This window comes from Falco punctatus, assembly GCF_963210335.1.
Source record: "Falco punctatus genome assembly, chromosome: 4".
Lineage (NCBI taxonomy): Eukaryota > Metazoa > Chordata > Aves > Falconiformes > Falconidae > Falco > Falco punctatus.
Window position 1 is genome coordinate 73,580,074 of NC_137583.1, and position 22,476 is coordinate 73,602,549.

At 40.1% G+C, this 22,476-nt stretch overlaps 1 protein-coding gene and 1 long non-coding RNA gene across 8 annotated transcripts in view; one reads left to right on the forward strand and one right to left on the reverse strand.

The window, feature by feature from the left end:
* Window positions 1–22,476, reverse strand: part of PTER (phosphotriesterase related) — a 174,023-nt gene that overhangs the window by 96,204 nt on the left and 55,343 nt on the right. The gene's annotated exons all lie outside the window — the stretch shown is intronic.
* On the forward strand, window positions 6,247–22,088 carry LOC308063435. Its single transcript, XR_013927957.1, has 2 exons — window positions 6,247–13,192; window positions 13,224–22,088. It is a non-coding gene; the product is annotated as an uncharacterized lncRNA (long non-coding RNA).

Below are 22,476 nucleotides of genomic sequence, written 5' to 3' on the forward strand. Positions count from 1 at the left end.
ACAGCACTGGCAGTGTCTACCAAGTACTGACACTGCTACAAGAGCCATTGCAAACCTAGCAAAAGCAGCTAACCTGTGGCAGAATATATAACCACACGTTAGAGCGATAGGGAGGGCTCCATGCATCTGGACTGTTAAGTTATACACCTAAAATCTTTCATTTCTGAGTATTTCCTCCTGCGGCAGGTGAAGTATCACACAGGGGTAGATTATTGCCAAAAGCAATGAGTTTAATTCCTAGCACAAAACCCAGAAGTGAGACAGTAGGTTAAATTTCATAATGGCCGTGACCCAGCGAGGCAGCAGGAAGCAGCGGAAGCAGGCCAGGGCACCGATGGGGCTGGGGAGCTCTGAGCCCAGCTGCTGTGAACAGCAAAGGCAGAGCTGATCCTGCCGTGGGGGAGAAGGAAGGGAGCAGATCATACCTCAAGACTGTTCCTAGTCTTAGTTTTCCGTAAGTTATTTCCTTGTTCTGTGCCTTACATTTTGTTTCCGTTTTGTATGTACATCTCAGCTATATGCTGCATTTAAAGTTAAGCAGTGTCCTATGTCCATACAGTTATTTGGTCCAGTTAACATGAACTGGATTACAGAATTGAGATGCAGAGTCTGTTACTGCAAAATGAAACAAAAAGTACAAAACCGCAGCACTACGTTGTCATGAATTTCTTTGCAGAATGAAATCCCTAGCCTTTAGCCCTAAGGAACTTGCTCTCTTCTATTTCAGAAGCTGTCAGAGCTCTCATGCCTTATAGTTAATTAATAATATGCTGTTACATATAGTGAGAAAAAACTGGCAGGAGTTGATTTAATCCACTATGATGCAAGCTTGTCTTAGAAATATTCCTAAAAGGCATAATATGAAGGCATGATACTTGAATATCAAAACAGCCAGAGAAAGACTCTATAGCAACAAGGCAGCTGATGATCTGCCTTCCCCAGCTGTTAAGCTGCTGTTTTGCTAACAAAGTGTCTACTAACCTCACTCTCCAGACCAGATTTTATTAAAAATGAAACCAGCTTAAGTGAAAGTGGAAAAGCCTATACAGATGTTTCAAACTTCAATGAAAAGATTATTGAATTTTGTCTCTGATCTTCAAATCACTAGTTTTAATTTACTTAAGGGTAACTAGAAAAGATGAGAGGGAATAAAATAATAAGACAACCAAAGCTCCTGTATTTTCAGAATGAGCGACCATATTGCCTTCATAATTTCAGGAACTACTTGCAGAAGTCTTTGCAATTGGAGATTTCAAGCCTCCATTTCAAATGCATGCAAGCTGTTTATGTTCAGCAACAGGTTGTCCAGTTCAAGCACTCAGGCCAGGGCTACTGAGGTATTTAGCTCCTTCAAAATCTGGAGTTGCTATAGATCTTTATACATCCCTATGCAAGTTTTGTGGCTTACAATGGCCTCATGGTTAGGGGAAGCAGGAAATACTACTTTAGTTCCAGACTTCCTTAGTGGCCTTGGACAGACATTACTACCAATGCTGTGTTTCACCATCACCTTAAAAAAACAGAGGTTTTTTCCTAACTCCTACAGATGTGCTGTGAGGACAAAATCTGATGGTAGAGTTTTGATGGCCTCAGTAAGTCGTAGTAGCAGACTGATGTTCTGGCTGAAAAAAAAGAAAAAAAAAAAAAAAAAAAGACACCCTGTCATAGCAGGATGAAACATAAAGCACTGTAAACACTGAAGAACAATAAACTGACCCAGCCTGAAATAAACAATGACTAGTATTTAGGGTGCTAAACAACACAGAAATGCAGGCTGAAATCCTCTGTGTACTTCAGGTAGAGCAGGGAAGAGAACCATGGTTTCTATGCCTTGAATGACCAATTCTGGGGAGAAAAGCTTTCTTTCCAGTTAAAAATTCTATCTCAAACCTGAAAGACCTTCCTCAGTGAAACTATATGCTTTCCCTCTAAGTGCTGTCTTTGATGAGAGTTTTCAGACAAAATTGAGTGGCTGAAACTTTCCAGGCAGTTCTAGCACTAAGCTGGTGTGTGACAGAGCCCACCTGTGCAGATGCATGGAGTCCCACCACTAACAGAGTTCACTCCAGTGTCACGGGAGTTTTGGGACTCCTCTGCTTTCTCGCTTGTGTTATTTTATTTGAAGTAACACCAAAAACAAAGTACAAAGGTCTAATGCAGCAAAACAGTACACTCAGGATCAGAGTCACTGTGTCCAGTGTGTGCCTTGTTCTGATACGAGGGACATACGGCTACTGTCAAAGACACCAAATAACTAGTTTATTTTCCAAGCTTTACGGAACTTTTCTAGTTAACCAATAAAGGAGGATTAACTGGCAATCTTCCACCTGTTTCTGAGGGATGCTGAGCCACAAGTATCTTATACTCCTTCTAATGTCACTCTTGAGTGAGAGTCCATCACCATTGAAGTTATACTAATAGGATGTTGAGAATGAAATCTCTGCTTTTTGATTGTCTAGTGCTCCTCCATGTGTGTATCCAAAGGCTGGCTACTGAGGCTGTGATGAGCCTTCAACTCTCTTGGGCACTACTATGATGAGTACATAGCATAAATGTCTGGACTGATAAAATGAAAAGTTAACAAACTGCTAAGAGAAGATCAACCTTGAAATCACAGCATGGTAGCCATGGCAATGGCCAATTCAGCTTCTAATATACACTATAAGGAAAATGATATTTTTTCTTTACCCTGCCACCTACTGTCTTTTGTCTTAGACTAAGGTTGTCATTTATGTTTTCCGTGGATCCATCTTTTCCTTCTGTTTGTACAATGCCTACGACAGGGACGTCTAAATTGTAATGGGTCCTCTTAGGTATGCAAGATTGCCACTACAAGATTGATAACAATTATATAGCCAGTCTTTCAAAGAAGGAAGATTATACTTGTTATCAGGCTGCATAAATAAAATAATGAAATTGCACCTGCTGTCCCTATATTGTATAAAATGTCTAAAATAGCCATTATTTTCTTATTAATACATGTAATGTTATACATGTAGTAACATTCCAAATCTTTCCAAAAGCAGTGAGATCCTACATTAATTTTCTTTGTGATGTCAACACTAGCAGCAGTGCTTCTTAATTATTTGAACATGCAATTAAGAAAATGGTGTGTAACTTCAAATTGGCAATGTATAGAATAAAACATATCTTCACCCTGAAGGGACTGAGTTAAGCTTCCTTAAAGCAACATCTTTCAAGGCTGCCCAAGATTTTCTTTTTCCATTTCTCTCATTGTTCTGGCTAATATAACTGCACACCTAGCCATACGGGTAGCGTAAACTTTTTCAAATATCTAGTTGTGCACAGCTGAGAAAGAGAATTTGGAAAAAGTCAAATTATGATGCTAGTCCTTTCCTTTCCAGGGAACCAAGCCCAGGCTTTGGCTCTGAAGTTAAAGCTCTTAGAAAGGCAGGGGTAAAGCATAGAGTTAGAGTTCATGTTTAGTTCTCCATTTCCCTACACTCTCAACTCCACTAGTATGCTTTCATTGTCACCAAATTTATATATAAAAAAAATAATCCTGAAATTTCTGCCAACCAATGATAATGAATGTCAGTATTTTGATAGATGAAGCAGCTGGTATGTCCTACTAATATTTCAATTAGCACTATGAATGCTAACTATAAATATTTATGTGCACTTTGGGAATTTACAGTTGGAAGGCTTGGCTGGAGAAGGATTGGAAGTGCTAGTATTTTCTGACATGGGCTGAATACCTCTTGAAGCAGTAGGTGGACAGGATGCTGTATAGATACTACTCAGGCATGTGCTATTACAGACAGGATCCCAGCATTGGCTGTAGCTAGGATTTGGTATCGATTCCCATTTTAGCCCCTCTTCTTGGTTGCTTATAACTTTTCAAAGCTGTAAGCACTCATAAGTGCTCTGTCTATGACTGTTTGGAGAATAAATATGGTTTTGGAGAATTCAGCCAAAAACTGTTTGTAGAAAAGCTGGCCCCCTCACAGAAGTTAATGCATTTCAGGGGCTGAAAATTTCTAATGCCCCAAGCAGGAACATGGGGGAGCCAGAAAGCTCCATTTGTATGTGTCAAACCTTTGCCCAAAATGCAGTTCAAAAATTTACTTGGCATAGGATCAGTAGAGGTTTATTAAAATTCAGTTTCTAAATGCCCTGACAATTTCAATAATAATATGCATACTCTGGCATGTGTGAGTAAACTGGGAGTCTGCAGGTAGCTGAAAACTGAGAGGAAGAGAAGAGGTGAAGGAACAAAAATGGGACTGAGTGGGAAAGGGTGCAATTTACTGACAAGGTATGAACAAGACTGTGAAAAGATCCAGAGTCAGCAGCATGTGGGAGACTGAACTCAAGGCAGAAACCAGCCTGAGAGAGAGCCTGAAACTGGAGACTGGGATCATCTGGGGGAAGAGACCAAAGCAGCCACACTTCCTGGGGAAGCTTCACCTTTGACTTTCCTATCCCCCGTGTTGTGAGTTAAATATATGGCATAGCAATGACACATGGGTCTTTGATCAACCCAGGAAAGTGATGGCCTTGAAGTACTTCCACGGTTTTCTTGTTTGGATTTTTTCCCCCTTTACCAAAAGAGTCATGTAGCTATTTCACTCTACCTTAGAAACAGAACTAGAAGCAGAGATCGCTCCTGCCATTGCCTTGCTCTTCCCATCAATCCCCATATCTAATGGTGAATGCTGCTCCCTGTTCTGTTTCTGCTAGATTGGCAGTCTGGCCATGTAAAGAAGCACATGACTTTTATATCCTGAAAACTGATGCAGAGGTGCTAGAAATACTGTCATAATTGTTTGAAGAAAACTGTTAGCCTTTCCAGAAGGAGAGGAGAACAGCAGGAGGGTTTTTTTTTAATGTAGGTTTAATTATAATAGCCAAGCAGCTCAGCACCATCAGAGCATAAGTTGCAGCTCCCTGTTTATGATACACCTGCCAGGAGGAATTTCGGATTCCTTAAGATATGTGTCTAATAACCAGTGTCAGTCCCTAAAGGCACAGGCCTTCTGCTCCATATCCTTTTCCACTTCAACTTGTTCATTTTTTATTGAACTATGAAAACACATAGCAACAAATCCTTTAAAATTAATAACTTACACAATGAAGTAAGATTAATGAAAAGCTTTCTAAAACAGCTCAATCAGTGACAAGGCTAAATGCTGCAGTTCACAAGTTCTGAACTTGGAAATTCACAAAATAAATCATTTCTGTTTACTCACGCTGGGTTTATGCAACTCAGTAACAGTAACCTTCAATGTATGTGCAAAGATTCAATGGAATCAGAACAAAAGAGCCAACAGATGGCACTGCATGTAATTCTTTAAGTGTTCGCTATTTTTTTTTCCCATTAAATTATCTAATTTTTCAGGGCTATTTGTGAATGCATCAACAATACTCAACTTAGTATGTGATACAATGTTTTTTCATGCCCATGAGTAGCATGTCTAAAATTTTCAAGGCCAGTTTTAGCACAGCTATAATAGCTTGAATGGAGTCTCAAAATATTTTATATCTGGAAGCTGCCTTTTTTTTTTTTCTTTCTGCTTTTTCACTGACTATCAAGATTACTGCAGGAACACCTCCCCGGCATGTTATTGTAGAACGTCTGGTGGGTGTGCAACAGTCTTCAGCTGTGGCTATTATTTTAGGAGTGCTGGACAGCAGTTTTGGACTACATTATTGACTGTGTGCCAGTCTTCAAATCTGGTGCTAAACTTAGATGCCTGTTGTCAGTGGTACTATTTCCTTGAGTATCACTTGCAGGATTAGGTATTATATGCATGACATTACACAAATTACACGGTTTTGGCAAAGCTGAGAGTAAGAACTCTGGAACTACGCTCTGAGATCCTACAGTGGGCTTTGCTTAGTTTTAACCCTACTCTAAATCACAAGGAACACGTTCTACCAAGATACCGGTGGTGTAAGTCACAGCTTAGAAGCAGTATCAGGCAAAACTCTCCAAAACAAATGGCAGTTTTATAGTATTTTAACTATAGCTCTAAGGGAAAAAAAGGAAGGTTGGAAATGGATGATTCCTCCCACAGAACTTTTCTGGCAACACTACATCTCCTGGAGACCATAGTACAGAAAGAAAGCCAGGGTAGAGTTGTAAACTGGTTGCTTTTTCCTGTTTTTCTTTTCATCAGCACTTGCTAGGTTCTCTGGTTCCATGTCCTCAGGTTCTCACTCTCTTCTTTTCAAAAATAAAGTGTTCTCTTCAAATACAGAATTTAAGATCCACCTATGGACAAAAAGTATCCTTACTCAGAGGTCATTGATGGAGCTGTAATGTCTCTTTGACAGTAATAAAATATATGAAAAACTTCAGGTCTTTTGTCTCTAGTTTTCTCATGCCAAAAAGTTCAGCTGTCCACTTCCACATATGCTCTCTTGAAACATGCTTTTCTCTTCCAGGTAGTGTACTCAGTAGTACATCCTTAAACACCTTCTCCACTTGGAGTAAAACACTCTGGGTTTTGATGCTGTTGCTATTATTTAGATATTGCAATGGTAGTATATCTAATATCTAAGAGAGATATTCCTGGGAGGATGTATTTAAACAAAAATTATTATTAAAAAAGTAAATCCATTTTTAGACATCTAAATGAGATACCTAATTTCCAGGAGTACAAAGATAAAATTAAGTGGTTTTGAGCCCTCCTGGAAATCAGGCCAATACTTTCATTTAGGCATCTAAAAACTTAAAAAGGACCTTAACTGCAGATGTTTCCAGTTGATAGCACTGGGCCCACATTTTCTCCCTGAAGCTGGAGATGTGGAGGATAAAAGGCAAACACTCAGAGGATGGGAAAGAGAAATACATATTTTTCTGTCATTCTAGTGATACCGCTGTTGCATTTTCCTACCTGTTGATATCGTTACTGTAACACAAGTATACTTTGTTGTCTGTTCCCCAGGGAAAGAGACCCCTAACATCACCCCTTGTGCCATGAGGCCATACAACTCAGCTGCCAGTGTCCCTGTGGGAGTGGAAGAAGAACCCCAAGGAAAACTACAGCTTATTTTGCACAAGCCAGCAGACCTGCAGTTGCAAATCTGAAGAGCACTTTGTTACCCTCCTAAATCAAATAGTATTTAGGGATACTAAATCTGAATCTATTGATACTAAATCTGAACATATTGATGCAAACAGCTGTTTGGGAAAAGAAATAGATGATTGTGTGATAAATATCACAAAAATCCCAAAGCTATTCTCTGATCAAATTTAGCAATCAAAATCTAAACTTCCCCTACTTAAATACAGACTGCTGTTTAACAAAGCCAGCACTAAGCTTCTGCTGAGCAGGAAGATGCTGCTGCAGTACACCAGTACCAGCAGCAGTGCATGGCAGGGGCCAGGGGCCACCCGGGCCCTTCCAGGGGCAATGCAGCCTGTGCCAGTACAAGGGTGAAGGGACCACTGGGAAGAAGCAGCCTTCAACAGACCTGGGCCCATGCTGCCTCTTTGGGACCCACTGGCCCACCTGGTGCAGAGCCACTGGGGATGCTTGAACCTGGTCCGAGTGGGCATTGGGTGCTGTGCAAACATATTCCTCTGATTAGTACTGCTGAACCCATTTTGTGTCAGAGATGAACAGTGAGAAACCAAGCACTGGGGATGAGCATGATGAGGGTGGGACAGGGGCTGCAGACCCACTAGGAGACTTGGTGCCCCATGGGGCTTGGCAGGGGCTGCTAAGGTCCCCAAAACATCCCCTGGCTTTTTTGACAATATTTGCAGGATGGAGAAGTGAGAATCTGGGGAAGGGCTGGAGTGAGAAGTGGAAGAAGTGAGAGGTGGAGAGAAAGCAAATGATTGCAGGTGTGTGGGAGCTTCAATGGGAGCAGAGATCAGAGCAAAGCCTGTACAGGTGTGGAATCAGAGGGGGTGAAGCATTACAGTGCAGAGATGGAGGAGAAATGAGGAGTGGCCTGAATGCCTGTGCATCTCTTGTGGTGAACAACAACAAATTTTAACAAGGCATTTTAGCTACTGCAGGAGCATGAGCTCAAGGATCAAAAGCAAAAAACTGCCATTTTGCACGGTTAATAAGTTAACCCCGGCAGCTGACACCACAGCACAGTGTTCGGAGATGGAGCACGCAGGAAAATGTCAAAGACGGCAATGCCAGGGGTCCACCGGAGATGCTGGAACTGCTCAGTTGTGCCTGCACTCGTGTTACCTTATTCATTTGGAAAGTGGTAATGAGAAGACATTTACTTAAAGGCCGATATTTAAAATAACAACCACCAGTTTTACAAGCATTGACTTGTACTAGTTAATAACTGTGCCAGGAAAATGGAAGGTATTTTTAACAGCCAGCTCCTCAATCTGAAAGCCTTGACATGCGAATGAGCTACTCCTAGAATAACAAGATACCAGAAGGTGATGGCTAAATTCAAAATTGCACCAGTGTGGCTTTAGATTGGCTTAAAACATATTTAATTAAATCAAGAAAAACCTCTATTTCTTCCAATTTATCCAAAGGTCCTATAGACTTAATCTGAACTGCTTCAAATCCATGTGAACCTGCTTTAAATACGATTAAGAAACACTTGCAGGTCAGCTAGGTCTTTCATCTGTCAGTGGCAGAAGCACACAAATGAACCCATGAGGTGCTCGTGGCCAGAGTTAAGTCAGGTAAATGGGAATGGTTTTCCTTGTTAAGTAAGGTGGCTGTCTGCATGCTTATTCTGGCTGGGAAGATCACGCTCAGGACTCTGAAAATGAGGCAAAGGTGCAGAGATCTGCATGTGTGTGATGCCTGCTTTTGTATGCTGATGGCTTTTAGTGGTAGCCATATTCAAAATAGACAGACTTTTTGCACAGCAAAAAAGCAGTAAAGGAGAGTTGAAGAAAATTGTCTTTTTTTTCATTTTGTTGACTTTTTCTCACATAGCATTTTCCATGACTGTTTAAGTCTGTGCAAAAAAACAGACTCTCCTTATTAAAAATATGTGTGTTTCTGAAGGGATACACATATCCAATATAACCTTCATTACGATGCTTCTAATTAACCAGTCTGCTTCACAATAAAGTATCTAGCTGTCACCAAAATCAACACTTTTCAGTTATTAATAGATTAAGGAAAGAATGTTAATTTCTTCAAGCTCCATTTCATTTGGTCTTATTACATCGCAAGCCAGATGGTAGCAGGGCCAGACCTGTCAGCAGGCACTGGGAGGAAGAATACACTCACCGAGTGCCAAGCTGCAACACACGCAGCATCTGAAAACCTGTACTCTGGGGTGGCTGCTTACAATTCCAGGGAATTATTCTGCAGAGAGCAGAAGAAATCACAGATCAATCTATTTTTGTTTGATTTTTGTCACCTCTCCCCCTATGGTACCCAACATAATCTCCAAAATAATGGTGGTGTGTGCCTCCAGCTGTGAAGGAGGTAGCTTTCTATTCGTTTTAGGTGGCCAACTAATTGCCTTTTTCCTTATGCTGATGGATTTTACCGTTTCTTCTGAATTGGCTGAGGTGGTGCCAAGTTGGAAGAGATGCTGCTGTCTCCATCCAATTTGCTAGAGACTTTCTTCCTGCAGTATAAGTCTTAGGACTAAGAGAAAAGCACTTTGTCACGCTGATCGGTCAAAATGTATGGTGCATTCCCAGGCTCACATGGCAGTAAAACCCAGAAAGAGAAGTTCACCTCCATTTACAGCCTGGGTAAAAAGGCTCTCATGCTGAAATTTTAAGAGTGTTTTTTTTTTTTTTTAATTCTCTTGGAAATAAATCAAAGGACTAGAGATTTTGAAAGAGAATCACCATTAAAACTTCTGAAAAAAATAAGACAATCTGTTTTTCACAAAAATTCTCCAAGATTTTTACTTTTAATGAGAAAAAAAAAATAATTCAATTTGACCTGAAACTAAAATTTGAGAAAGATTTTCTCAGGTTCTTTTTGCTCTCCTTGAAATTATACAGAGAAGATAGTTCAAACTGACACGACATTAGGTCAGATTATCTTTCCACAAAGAAGCAGAACTAAACATACTGAGGAGGACATTCTGGAAATGTGTTCTTAAAATTTTCATTGGGAATTCTGCTGTCTCTCTGAGTAGCCCTTAACAGTAATTTTCTATTATTGTAACTAGCAAGTTTTTCCTAAAGTCAAACGTAAATCCTTGCTGCAAATTAAGCCAATGTCATCTTATCCTTCCCCATGCTAAACAAATGATTTATTTATCCCTTTTAGCATCCATTTTGTGTATTGCAAGACTCTTAATGTTTCCCTACCCTAAAAGTTGTGTTCTGTGTATCAAAAGGATGCCTCATTTACAACAAATTTAAATTTTCTAAGTTTCTTTTCATTCTTGTTCCTCTATCCTGGATTATCCTCAATCAATTTTTGGGCACTTCCCAGTTTACCAGTGCATCCATGACTGATTTTTTCAACTTGTTCACTGTTGGAAAACAAACATTTAAAGTAGACTGGAATGTTTACTTTTGAAAGAGAGAGAAAGAATGGTGAACATTTCCCACAAAAAGCAATTTTTCATTCTTTTATAGAAAATGCCCTTGGATTAAAACATTTTACCATTGCAAAACTATTATTTAATTAAATCCCTAAGTGTAAACATAGAAACGGCAATTATATTTTTTTTTAATTACAGTTAAAAGGCTCTGAATGGGAGTAGGACACAAATATACCACAGCATGGGGAGACCTATGAAAAAAAATCACCTGTTCTGGTCCTCCTTGGTTTTGCCCCTTGTTTTGCTCTGGGGAGGCCAAGCTGCAATTTCCTTGTCTGTCCTAAGGACAAGAAGAGCAGCCTGTGGGAGTGGGGTGATGCAGGCAGGACCTCACTGGCCCCATCCTGCCACAGCCTGCAGCCCAGAGATGGAGCAGCTGACTGCTGCAAGTTGGTGAACTGGTAACGGTAAAACTAATGGCAGACAGATAAAAACGATCTGCTGGCTCTAATTATAGAGTCGGGTTATAGAGTTTAAATATAAAAGGCTTTCACACAAACTCATGTGTATGATAGCTGTATGTAATTAGATATTGTAGAAGACATAGATTAATAGTAATGAAGGCCATTTTAGAAAGGCCAGCTAAAATTACCCAGAAAATGAATTGAGAGAGGAAGAATAGAGGCAGTGATAGGAAATTTATCAGAAAAAATCCTGTCCTTCATCTGAATTACACAGGGGGGAAGGGGTGGGGGGGTGGGGAAGTGGGGAGCAAGTAGCACTATAAAAATGGTAATCTACCAAGATTAAGATAATAAATCCTATAGTTTTTAGGAAATAAAATGAGCTCCAGCTGGTATCATACATAGCAAAAAAGAACTATTTATGCCACTATGTACAAAAAGAAGTTGCTCCTACAACTTTGTTTTGGCCTTCACCAAACTATGTTTTCTCATCAAAGCAGGATATGCCAAGTTCAAGACCCAGACTGCTGGTTTTGTTAAAGTTGAATTTATTTCAGTGACTTACATACTTCCTTGGTGAACAGTCTGTAGGTAGAGAAAGGATGGAAGAGCAAATGGAAAAAAGGCCAGACCTTTCCTAGTCCTCTCAGTCTTTGCTGCAGGGTCATGGGGCTGGAAAGCTCCCTAAGGCTCATGTGGTCTGTTCATCATCCCTAAGGAAAAATCAGTGATAACCATGCCCTTCGTGAGAAAAGATAGTTTAATCTGTTTAATGTGTTCTGAGGGAACTCCAATAATGGAGGTGTTGCAGATTTCCCTGCCAATCCATTCTTATCTATTTTTAGGTACACACATATGAGATATATATTTTAGCATGGGATAAAACTTTCTTGCAGCAATTAAATCCCATTATTTCTTTTCCAATTTACTCCTGTATAGATTTCTCCCTTACTCACTGCAGTTGTGTTGAGACTGTTATCATTTATTCCCTCATTGTCTGGGTTAGACAACTCTTGTTCATTTGCTCTTGCCTCATACATCACATTTTCTAGAGCTTGATCATCCTTGACACTCAGCTTGTGATTCATGTCTAACATTGGCTTGAACTTGTTCTTCTCAGGGATGTATTTATTTGAAGTGCAAGCCAGGGTGGTGAGGCTAGTTCAATCAGGACTTTTGCCTCGGGAGATCTGAGTTATGTCTAAAATCAGGGTAGACTGAATTCCTTCCCTGTATCAAGTTGCTCATCCTCTAAATGCTTCATTTCCTTAAAAATTGGTACCCTGATTTACCTTTGCTCCTACAGGGCAAGCTAAGAAGAAAAGCATGAATAAACGCGTAATATCTGCTACAAAAACATCCCCCATTGCTCAACCAGTTTGCTGCCTCTTATTATGTCAGAGGGACAGTGGAATCCAGGGATGGACAGGTACAGAGGTGAGTCACGGTGCTGCATTAGCCTTACTTTTTCTCTCCCATGGCAAGTTTACAGCCAATTAATATTACCTCCCAAACAAACATCATTTAGTGGGATATCTTATGTCTAGCATCTCAGTTTAATAGTATCAACAATGAAAAAGGTCTGTATTTAAGGTTCTCCATTTCAAAAGGGATAATTTTAACTGTGGGAACTAAAGATGTCAAAATAACTGAAAAACAACAGAACTCGTATGTAAGAGGAGGGTCAGATTTCTCTGCATCTCAGAGAAAGAAATGTCCAAAACGTGTATACCAGCCTAGAGGTAAAAAACTTGGAAAGAATGGCTGCAGACCTAACGGCAGACCTGGAGGGAAATACTAGGGCTAAACAAGAAGACTATAAGCAAAGGAAGAAAAAAGTGATCAGTAAGTAAAACTGAGGTGTTAGAAAGTATTGAAATAGAACAAGACTCTCTGGAACATGAAACTGAGTTAGAACTGCCAAAGAAACTGGGGGGAAAAAAAAAACCACCAAAAGACTAAAGGATTTATATAATAAAAAAAAATAAAAGGAGTTGGCTGCAATGCATTACGAGTGGGAGAGAACAATTAAAGACAGATTTGGTATGGCCTAAAGACTGATGAATGCAAGTCATCAGTTTTCATTAAGATATACCAAAAGCCTTTCCAACATTTTGAGAAAATAAATTGTAGAAAAAGACTTTTGACCAGCTCATAAAACCAGGGATTATATCAGAGGACTGGAGACCAGCAAATATGGTATCTGTTTTTAGGAAAGGGAGGACAGAAGAAAAGTAATCCCAGCAATGATGCTACAGTTCATAATCATCCCAGAGTACTGGATGTCTGGAGTTTTCAAGAACAAAGTGTGAGAATGGTGTTATCAAGGACTCAGAGGTAAACAGATGAGGATTTATCAGGCCAGGAGAGAGAAATTAAGGGATCCTGTGTCCTTCCTCCCAGAAGCACTGGCTGGTGTTACACAGGTGGTGCAGTTGCTGGAAAGTGGGAAGTGGTGGAAGAGCTCTTGGCTATACAAAGGCATCATCCAGAACACGGCTGCTTTCACTCTTGTAGAAAGAAGATAGGATAAAAGTCACCATAAGATTGCCAATTTTTTTCTGATACCCTAAAACCAGATCCCATGAGAATAACCCATCGTCTTCCCTCAACAACTTATTTTTCCATACAAATGACTTGCAGGCAGTCTAATCCATCTGATCTTCAGTAAAGCACCACAGAAGCAACTGTATAGAATGGTGCTGGTAACAGCAGGACTTTAAGGAACATAGGAAATGAAGCAAATAGGAGACGGCAAAAGTTAATCTTGAAGGAAGAAGTATGATACTTGAGGGACCTTTAGGATCACCTGCAGCATGGATCTTGCTTAATATTTTCTTAATGACCCTGATATGAAAAAGAGGAGTATGTTGATGACATTTTCTGATGACGTGAAAGTAAAAAGAATTGTCAATGCAGGGAGGGTCATGATGACCTTGAAGACTAGAGTTTAAGAACTGCCATGAAATTAATCATATACATGGCAAAATCATGCACTTATAAGCTAAAACAATTTTTTTTTCCCCTAGAGGTTAAGTTTTGAAAAATGTGGAAAGTAACAGATTTGGAAATCATTGAGGAAGAGGAAGGTGTGGGTATTGCAGATGATCACAAATACTATAGAACTGTCTGTGGCGATGGACCTGTGGGGAAAAGGGCTAACTGGCTTAAAACATATTCAGGAGAATCAGGGAGACATCAACATCCATCCAGGCACTGGTAAGACATGATCTGGAACACTACAGTGGCTGTTGGTGACTTCTGTGCAGGAGCAATGACGGAACATGAGACAGATACGGAGAAAGACTACTAAGGAGACAGCTAGGGATTAAAAGCCCGAGACCTGAAGCATTTGATTTGCTGCATCCTGCAACATCTAGGTTGAGATGGAATGTGATCACTCTCTATGGGTACAACATGGAAAGAAGAAATCAGGAAAAAAAAGAGCTGTTTAAGTTAACAGGCATTATCAGTCTATGAACAATATTGAGCTGGGGATAAGCTCAGGCTGGACACTAGTGGGGTCAGCTGCCATCAGAAAATTATGCTCTTGAATTGCCTTCCTGCAGAAACAGCAGGAAAGAAATGCAACCAACCTCTAAGACATTTTAAGATGAAATGAGATAGTTTTATGAAAACAATTACATGATATAGCTGACTGAGCAGCAAGGACTTTTGTAATTAAGGAGGACACTTCCAATCCTTCTCATCTATCTGTATGTGGATCAGCATTCACTTTGTGGATTAATCAAGCATTTTCATTTCTAATACCAAACAAGATGAAAACAATACAATGCCAAAATAATTCTGAGGGTTCTCATAAACAGCCCAAGGCTTTTCCCCATAAAATTATGAAGAAAAATTTAGATGGTCATCATTTCTTTCCTTTAGGCTACTGCATAGTCATGGAGTTTGCACTTTTGATGCTTAATATACTCACTTCAAATGCAGCACATAATAGTGACTTGCAAATTAGCAAATTTGTAACAGCCTGACATCTTTAAGAGGCAGTGCTAAGTCTCCACAGCTGTGCAAGTGTGCTCCATATTGTGGCCTGCAGATCCCACCCTCTGATATCCAGAGTGGAGAGGCTCCTAGAGCTCTATGTGACTCCTTCCTTTCCTGCTTGTATGAGTTCCCTACTAAAGGTACTGCCTGGGTACGGGTAGAGGGTGCATGTGGATACGTGGGTTAGGGAGCAGCTGTGTCTCCCAGTTTAGATTTATATGATGATGGAAAGGAAGGACAACCTGAGTGGTAACCTGGGTCTGGAAGGATTTCATGCAATTCCTCTATTGCATACCTTCTCTTTGACCTTGGCCAACTTTCCTCAGCTGAATTTCTGTAAAATGAACGTGGAAATTGCCCTAGCTTATAGGACAAGGGCTAGAGAAAAAGCACATCTATGGTCACAGGAAGGGGGACTTCTTTTAATACAAGGGGGTAAGTAATGCATACAGTTGAGTTTCATGTACACAAGTGTCTCAGTGCTAGGCAGAAAGATTTGATTTGTCAATAAATGCCTGATAATTTAATTCTTTATTGAAATATAATAAGAACGCAATGAAGGATAAAATTTTAGTTCCAGAAAAGGTAGCAGGAGTTTGTCTATTCACGGGAATGAGTTAGAGGATTTAACTCTAAATTTAAAGAAAACTTTTTACAAAACCCAGACTAATTATAAAGTCTAGATTACCTGTGTAAGTTCACTAAAGTTTAAACTACTCTGGCTTTGCCCAGGCTAATCACAAGTCTATAATACCCCTCAGTTCTGCAAGGAGCACTTGACTAAAACGTTCTCAGAAAAGGGTTATCCCTTTGACTTTTCATGGGGAAGGTCAAAGCAGGATGCAAACCTTTAGAAATTCAGTGTGAAGTCCTTGGAAGTTACTTGTCCTTTCCTATTGGTTTCACATGCTTATGAGCAGCTGCTGCCATCTGAGCCCTAGTGCACTGGGAGCACTGGAAAGCTGCGGGGCATCACAGAAAATACGCTTAGGCAGCTCTGTAGAGAACCCTGGTGCTGAAGAGTGAGGTCTGATTGCTTTATTCTGGCATGGCCTTCCTATATAAATAGGTTTTTTTTCTTTCCATCCCTTGGTCCTGAATTTGCTCCTCAGGAGTCCCTCAGGATGCTGACTGGTGACAGACAAGCACGTCTGCCCCGAACGTGCTGCCCCCAGGGCACCACCACAGCCCAGAGTCCTTCGGCAAAGTCAGCTCTGCTGTTCACAGTTGTTTTCCTTTCCTGCAAAGATTGACTGTGAATCTTAATAACTTGCCTGAGACAGAAGAGGATTCTCAGTCTTTCTTCCTCAAGTCAATGCCAGCATGCCTGTTAATATGGGATAAGCTCAACTACAAATCAGCTGTTTTTCCAAGCTAAAGTAAAACAAAGGATTTCAAAGGCATTGCACGCAGGTTGATAGAGAAAATCCTTTTTGTATTTGCCTCTCAACATTTAAATCTTTCATCCATTCCCTAACCCATCCTCTCATTTTGTGATCTGTGAGAAACAAAAGGCACTGGAGACATTGTTTCCTTGTCTCTCATCTCACCTCCCTTTTCTTTAACTCCTAGCAAAACAGCAAGAAAGATAGCACAAGAAGTATTTTTCATTTATTTTGCAATTTTGCTTCAAACACATGATGCGCTTTGCTGAGAGCATTAGACATCATCTCTGACATGAATGGGTTAAGATGAGGGGAAGAAAGATATAAAATGCAACTGAAAGGAACCAGCTGATAAGGGCATGCAACTCAGTAACTAACAAGTTTGGTAAAGATTTGCCTTTATGGTAGCTGCAAAAATGAGGTCAAGTGCTGTGTTCTTTAATCTGCCTCAGCAACACAGTCACCACTAGCTCCAAACAATACTAGTGGGATCCTCATCAAAATATACAGACTTATTCTGAGATTTTGAGTTTTCTTGTGCTGTTTCAGCAGGCAGGTATTTCAGATGGGCTCACATAGCCAAAAACACTGGGGGGGTGGGGAGTACCGTTCACATGTAAAAGGTTAAAATACCACTCTAGTAGTAAAGCACATATTAAATAGTTTCAAGGATTGATCTCCTAAAATGCTTGTGCATGGATTATTAACAGTGGTGACTGGGCTTTGTTTCTCCAAGAACTTCCTCACGGATCATTGCTTACTTACTGCTTAATGATTTCATCCATGATTACACAAAAAATCACTGCTAAAAACACCGGTGTTGATACAAATGCCAGTGGAATGGTAAACAGCAATGAGACAGGATAGCCAGGCATTTTAATTAATAAAAAAGTATACACAGCCATGTGTGTGGAACAGACAACTGTTGAAGGAGAGATGGGAACATAAGACTTCCTGGTAAGGCTGTAACTTGCCATGCTGAGACAGGCTGTGCTGTCCAAGCACTCTTCTGCACCTCCCAGTCTTCTTTGTTGTTGTTGTTGCAATGCAACAGCACAGCTTCAGGGGACCAAAATTTCAAATTAGACTACAATCAGAAGAGCAGTTTCTAAAAAAACCCTGAAAATATGAATTTGAACCTACCACGTTGACCAAAAGTTAATCTTCTGCTTCCAGTGGGAGTGTCTGAGCACCAGGCTGTTGTGGAAGAGGAAGGTACCTTCTCCTTCAGCCTTAACTTGGGGGCCTTTTTGGGGGTCCAAAGTCAGAGAGGCTGAGTCAGAAAGGGCAAATATCTTCTCTTACAGAGGGGACATTGGCTAAGAGAAGAGTGTTGATTTTGATGTTGGACCTAATATGAGTAATATGAGCAGAATAATCAGGAAAATCTGCATTCAGTCCTGATATCCACATACTTATAAATTGATTTGAAAGAGAACACAGAGAGGAATGACACAGCAATTTGAAAGCTGGAGAAAACACTTGCAGAATGTCTTTGCATCCAGCTACAAGTAAGAACCCTAAAGTACACTGACTACAATATATAAATATATCTTTACAAACAGACGGTGCTGCATATTAAAAGATTAGTTAAGAGCTAGTAGCTCCTTTTAGCTATATGCTCTGTCAGTTTATAAAAGTAGGTGTAATGTTCTAAACTACAAGATACAGTATAATTTCTCCAGGACTAGCACTAGTACTGCTGTGAAATTACCATTCCTGTTCTGGCTCCACAACCCTTTTCTGACCAAGACTATTTGATTCTTGTTGGTCATTTGGGTGGGTTTGAATTGAGTAGTTGAAGTTTTTCCATTCATGCATTTTTCCGGAAGGACGTTTACTTGCTTGAGGTGGCTGATGGTGCCCTGTAACTTACGCTCAAGGAAATTTCATGTCGGTATGAAGTGATATATATATAATACTTTCAGAGGTTTTCCTGATGTGTGCCAAAGAGGACATCTTTAGATGGCAATGTGTGGCCACCTGGCCTTAGATGACCACTCTGCTAGCCTTAAATAACTCTCCTGAAGCCTTTTTTCTTTTCTCTTGACACCAGCATCCTCTTGTTCTTATCGACATTTTCTGCCAAAATGCTTTCAGGAAATATGAGTGTTTGTATCTTGTGACCCCCTTCAGTTTAGCACAAACTGAATCATGCCGTATAGTTCAGCTGAGTAATAAAATATAATCTGATTGGCAGGAGGTATTAGAGTGGGCCACTCATTACAGATCCTCTTTTAACCCAGTTTAACAAGTTGCTCCTGAGAAGTTATTTATTCTAGCTGTCAACATCTTGTTGTTGAGATGACAGCGATCAAATCTCTGTTAGATCCTAATCTTATTCTTCATACCCCACCTTCAAGTATCTGGGAGCCTCATATAAGCAATATCACATTTTTTCAGCAAAATTATTTGACATTGATCATTCACTGAAAGATACAACAATGTATTTTTTAATATCTACAACAATTATGAGCATGAGATAGGGATGGAATAAATAGCAGGCAACAGTGAATCATGAGCATTGAAAGTCTGAATTGTTGCTGTGTTGAGCACACTGATCCATATACAAAACAAGAATGTATTTCACAATTATGAAAACTTAGCCATGCGTTCCCAGGTGCATAGATGTCACAGCAGTAAATTATTAGTCGGAGACTTATGCTCTTGTAGTGTCCTGGGGACACCTCACTAGCTAGCAGAGTGCCAGACCCATCTCTGTTACAAAGTTATAAGAGTTCTTTTATTATGTCTCTTGATGCTGGGAATTGGGGAGGGAAAAGCTATCTGTCAGATAACTCCACCTCAACACGAACAGTCTTCCAACTTGGGAGATTCTTGTCCCTAAGTGATGCATTCTATGCTGATTTTATCTTCTGAGTCCCCCAGTCCTAGACACTTGTGCAACTCTGTCATGCCATGCAATTTGCATTTTACTGGATGGTGAAATTACTTGGAAATTACTTCTATGTATTTGGAGACTACTTTATAATAATATATTAAAGCATAATTAAAGCTTGAAAAATATTTGGAATTTTCTTGAAAGTAAAGTTTAGGATGTTACTTGGAATATGTGAATCATTTTTTTAATTGTGGGAAGCTTAATATTTTAGGCTTAAGACACATTTGAAATAAAACATACCACCTACTGAGTTCAAAATTATTCATTTAATATGTTATCTGTCTCTTGGGCCATTCGTGAATGCTAGAACATCTCATTCCTGCAAGCGAGTCTGAAAGCAAGTTGAATTTCAGATGCGGGTACTTAAAGGTAGTAGTCTTGATTCTCATCCGAGATCACTGAGGCATGTTCTTGTAGTGACAAAAATGTTAAACTCAATAAACAGGGTATTTGTGTCAGAATGGAGACAGCTCCTGTAGTCAGAGGTATTTGCAAAAGTGTGAAAATAGAGCCTCTGGTGGGGAAAGAGATGACCTAACCAGCGCTGTTTGTGGCCAGCAGGGCCGGGGGAGTGACTGTCCCCCTGTACTGGGCACTGGTGAGGCCGCACCTCGAACACTGTGTTCAGCTTTGGGCCCCTCACACCAAGAGGGACGTTGAGGTGCTGGAGCGTGTCCAGAGAAGGGCAACGAAGCTGGTGAAGGGTCTGGAGCACAAGGCTTATGAGGAGCGGCTGAGGGAACTGGGGGTGTTTAGCCTGGAGAGGAGAAGACTCAGGGGGGACCTTACTGCTCTCTACAGCTGCCTGGAAGGAGGTTGTGGTGAGGACATGTCGGTCTCTTCTCCCAGATAACAAGCAACAGGACAAGAGGAAATGGCCTCCAGTTGTGCCAGGAGAGGTTTAGATTGGGTGTTAGGAAACATTTCTTCACTGAAAGGGTGGTCAGGGATTGGAACAGGCTGCTCAGGGAAGTGGCTGAGTCACCATCCTGGACATGTTTAAAAGATGCGTAGATGTGGCACTTAGGGATACAGTTTAGTGGTGGACTTGGCAGTGCTGGGTGAACGGTTGGGCTCAATGATCTCAAAGGACTTTTCCAACCTAAATGATTCTATGATTCCATCCCTCCCCAAGTTTATGATCAGACACGATGCTGAAAAGACAGTGGATGGCTTGTGACCCTACCGGGCCATGTGAAAGCCCAGCCTGATTGAGGCTGGGTGTGGATTTCATATTTACACAAAAGAGGACTTTAATTTTGTGTGAACTGTTAGGTAAGTTGCTTGTTATTGCTATTGATACTGCACATCAGTTGAGGACTGATGAGAAAATGGTGAAACTATTTCTATTTTGTTGCAAGATAGGTAACAACAACCAAGTAGTTAGCTAACATGAGTGCAGAGGTACAGCATATGTTGATTTTATTGCTCATATATTAATTTTGTTATTTAACTAAGCTATTATACAATTCTATTCTTACTATGAAGATTCATTGCTTTTATTCTGTTATATTTTAGAAATTAGCATTATTTAGTGTGAAAGGAAAATGTGTTTTCTGATTCACTTTGCATGGGTTGCTTTTTACAGGGATCTTAAAAAAGCCTGTATTTCAGTTGTATATGAAAAAAAATCTATATTACTTCTCATCACTCCTCTTATCTCCTCGTCATAACAGCATAGTGTCTCATGTTTTTGCAATATTTTTCCTCTCTCATTAATGAATCAATTTGTCTTCATATTTTGAAATAGTTATTTATGAAAGTGAACAGCCTTGAAATTAACATCAACAAAATGTTATTTCTATGTTTGTTTTACTGGCTTCCTTTGCAATTTCATTGCAGTTTTTGCATAATTAAAAAATAATATTTCTACATTGGTCTGGCCACAGAACGAGAAGAAAGCCTGCCTTTATTTGCCATAGGAATATTTTTGAGAAATATATTGATTTCTCTCATTGTTGGAACTGTAGTTGTAAGCTGTGGAGCTTTTAATGATGTTTATCTGTTTTTGGCATTCCTGCAGAAATTTCTGCATTTCAGAGCAACACGTTTCTGCCTAAATGGATGAAGGAGACATTCAGATGGAAAGCTGTTTGTGGAAAGTTGTAGAATTAAAGAAAAAATTTTCCCTTAAAGCCATCTGACTAGTAAAGTTATTTGTCTTACATCTTAATTCTGTGGTATCCAGTAATGCTCAAACTAGATATACTACATTGCAAAAGACTGCCCTGAAAGCAAGCTGTGAAGCAAGCACAATGGGAACTGCCCTGTCGCTCCTACTAGGATGAATCACTGTGCTTCAGAAAACGCATGCCCCAGGGAGGAAACCAGAATGATATGCTCTTGAGAAAAGAAATTCTGGGCCATGGCCCTTGCTCTAAGGATGGCTCATGCATTTAGCATGGACAAGTCATGGGACAGTCCTTTCATTGGTAATCAATGTGTTAAGAACCGTGGAACATTAGTTATAAGTGAGTTAGAAGTATGAAAAGTAGTTATAACGGTGGCCTAGCTGGGTAATCAGGGCTGTGCCTCTGTGCATGCTTCAGCCATTCGTTCCCTGGGTAGTCAGGAACCCCACAGCCAGTCATTTGTCTCAGTAAGGTAACAGGCTGGTTTGAGACAGTGGACTGGTTTGAAATGGGTGCTCAATGTAGCTCCTCCACAGCAAAATGTTTGATTGCACCAGGAACTCTCCAGATGGGAATTTCAGGCAGTGCTGGAGATTCTCCCCAGGCAACAATTTGTATGCTCAAATGTGTTGATTAGCATCCTGGCTGGAGTGTCCTAGAAATGGCCAGGCTGTTTCTGCAGTAGAACAGATACATGTACATAGATAAGACACTTGGAAATAGTAGAAATTGTTCTTGCAGCTACAGAAATGGTCACATACTACTTTTTTTTTTTTCTTTTAAAAAAAAAAGTTTATTTAAGAGTTGTTTTGTATCTACTTAAGATAATCATGTGCTGGAGTGGTCACGTAGGACTATGAGCCAACCAGATTAGAACTGAGCAGAGCAGCAGCTCTGGGAATCTCAACCCACACAAAGACACTGCTGCAAGGACTCCTGCAGCAAAGACTCCTGTCACCACCAGTTGGCAAATGGCAGTCATGTTTGAGAGATCTGATTCCCTATGCAAGTGTTGTTATATACCAAGATGCCACTATATTTTTATTTTTTTTACAAACTTTATTCATGCCTATGCAAAAGCTAGAAAATCAGGATCTTTAGCTGACTGAATTTTTCCATCTCTTTGCTCTACTGTCATTTGGCTTTACCGCATTGGAAAATAT